The sequence below is a fragment of the Salvelinus alpinus genome, chromosome 25, assembly GCF_045679555.1.
Source record: "Salvelinus alpinus chromosome 25, SLU_Salpinus.1, whole genome shotgun sequence".
NCBI classification, from domain to species: Eukaryota; Metazoa; Chordata; class Actinopteri; order Salmoniformes; family Salmonidae; genus Salvelinus; species Salvelinus alpinus.
This window is the reverse complement of record NC_092110.1, coordinates 12,990,390-12,993,267: the sequence shown is the minus strand read 5'-3', so window position 1 is coordinate 12,993,267 and position 2,878 is coordinate 12,990,390. Positions and strand designations below refer to the sequence as shown.

Below are 2,878 nucleotides of genomic sequence, written 5' to 3'. Positions count from 1 at the left end.
TTGTGTCTTCCCTGTAAAACATTTTAAAAATCAGAAATGATGGCTGGATTCACAAGATCTGTATCTTTCATCTGGTGTCTTGGACTTGTGATTTAATGATATTTAGATGCTTGTATTTACTTGTGACGCTATGCTAGGCTATGCTAGTCAGCTTTTTTACTGTGGGGGGTGCTCCCGGATCCGGGATGAGTACTAAGTAGAAGTTAAAGGCACAGTCAACTTAGTGTATGTAAACTTCTGACCCACAGGAATTTTTATACAGTGAATTACAAGTGAAATAATCTGTATGTAAACAATAATGGAAAAATTACTTGTCATACACAAAGTAGATGTCCTAACCGACTTGCCAAAACTATAGTTTCTTAACAAGACATTTGTGGAGTGTTTGAAACACTTAGGTTGGAGTCATTTAAAACTGTATATACCCTGGATTTCTGATGCTATGTATTGGCCAATGAGAGGCTTTGGAGCCACTGGTCGGCCATATTGGCACTCCTCAGAAGAAGCAGTCCTCCATAGGAATGAATGGAATTCTACAGTATTTCAATTAAATGTTTCAAGGACAGAAGGACATGCATGTATTTAGGTATGTTTTTGTTGTATTGAGAATAGTATACTTCCTAAAAATGATACTTTAAGGTAAACATTTGTAATTTTTTTTTTTGCATATTTAGCTTGCATAATATAATTGAAAAGTATGCATAAAGGTGTCTGTTATAGAATAAACGTGGCAAAAACAAATGTAGACATAATTTATTATTTACAGTGGTTGGGGAGTGCAAAGATGGAGGTGCAGTGGCTTCAAAACAGTGCCCCGTCAGTCATCTAATCTGCGTATGAATCATTGTCACTTACCTTGGTTGTTTTTATATTTGGGTTTTCTTTTTGTGAGAATATAGACAATACTGGATCAGAAATCTCACCACAGATTTTCTAAACCATCTTTGATCTCACAGTGGAGTCAATTCCATAACAATACAACTCATTCAAGCCATCAACCATAAAATAAGTATGCATTACGGGATCAAAGAAATACATTTAGAGATAACCATAGGCATTTATGAACAGTATTATTTAATGTGTCCACCATATGATTCTTTAGATAATCATGATTCATATAACAATATACAGAATTATTTTAAAATATTTCGATGATTATTGCTTTACAGTAAAATGCATTGGTTGGATACATCCACTTATAGCAAGACAAATACATTCAAGTTACACACCAATGTCTTAAATTGAAGTTGCTTTCTTAATAACTCTATACCAAAAGGTCTTTATCAATTTGGATGAATGACCTTATGACCCTTCGCTCACAGTGAACCAGGTCACATTTACTCAAGAGGTTGTACATAATTGTGTATGTAACAACAGAAACAAAGAGTGTGTGTGTGTGTGTGTGTGAGTGCAATGAACAAGTGAATGTGTGTGTGTGTTGTGTTCATGCATGCTATGCAGTGCAGTGCAGTCAAGTTTGTGGTCACTTCCACTCAAGTTCTGTTTGACAAAGGTAAACAACAGCAGTGGGTATCTAGTGAGATATGACACTGTGTATGTATACAGAGCTATAATAAACATCAGTATAGTGCAGTGTTTACTGACAACATGGATATGACCCTACAGGAGAACCTCATCCCCATCTAGTGATAATACATGTTTAAACTTGAAGATATCTACTATTCCAGTCATTTCAAAATGTATTGTTAAAATTACACAATACACATCCCTTAGTTAATATGTAACAACAACTAAAACCCATGGCAAAAAATGATATTGCCATGACATGAATAGAATAACGTTTTAGGAATGGAATAAATCAAGTGAGATTTAAAAGTGAAAGATATGGCCACTTTCTCCAAGACTACTTTTCAAAATGTCCTTGGAGTTCAGAAGAGTTGCACAAGACAAATACAGTTGTAGAGCTCCCATCCCAGCATGACGCTTGCAACGCCAGGATAGTGGGTCCGATTCCCGGGACCACCCATATGTAAAGTGTATGCATGCATGACTATGTCGCTTTGGATAAAAGCATCTGCTAAATAGCATATTTTATTATATATTACATAACACAAGAGGGTTGAGTTAATTTGTCATTGCACCAGCGACTACCAGTGTGTGTGTGTGTGTGTGTGTGTGTGTGTGTGTGTGTGTGTGTGTGTGTGTGTGTGTGTGTGTGTGTGTGTGTGTGTGTGTGTGTGTGTGTGTATAAGCATGTGTGAGTATGGAGTAAACATTTGACAAGTGCATGTGTGTTTGTGTGTGCATAAGTGTTTGCTTGTACTTGTATAGTATCAATGCCTTCATCATCTTTAATAAAACAATTTTTAATGCATAATATGCTGTATCATCCTTACCTGGTCCTCTTTTTATTGAGATTGCATACATGTGTTTATATTATATATACCACACACTGCATCCAATGTCTGCTTTTCAACACAGAAAACAGTGACAACACTTTTCAACACTGATACACCACCAACACCCTACACACTCACGACTGACACCGATACAGACTCCACCCTCTGTTCCCACAGCGACCTCTGAACTGGGTCGTGTTCATTAGGCACCAAACAGAAGAAAACTGACTGAAACAGGGAGCAACTACTTAAGACGTTAGAATGTTTTCCTTTGTGTGCCCTAATGAACACGACCCATAACGAGGTCAAGAAGTCAGTCAAATGGGCAGAGGGCGACTCGACTCGTAGCTGCCAATATTTGGAGGTCGACGGATGGACGAACAGGGTGATGATCCTATCCCATCCCACTAAGCTTCTGCTCTGGGGGAGCAATAAATAAACACTGCCTCGTGTCCCATCATGCATTTAGAGAAGACATAATCACAGAGAAAGAGAGAGCCAGGAGGAGGTGAAGGAGG

General features: G+C 37.8%; 1 protein-coding gene across 2 annotated transcripts in view; it reads right to left on the bottom strand.

Annotated features, from left to right (window-relative positions):
* Positions 1-1,053: 1,053 nt before the first annotated feature.
* The window catches only part of LOC139553383 (sodium/potassium/calcium exchanger 4-like), a 66,702-nt gene continuing 64,877 nt past the window's right edge, over positions 1,054-2,878 (bottom strand). For both annotated transcript variants that reach the window (XM_071365659.1, XM_071365660.1), the window contains exon 17: positions 1,054-2,878. This exon is cut by the window's right edge and continues 1,795 nt beyond it. The gene's annotated coding sequence lies outside the window, so the exon portion shown is untranslated.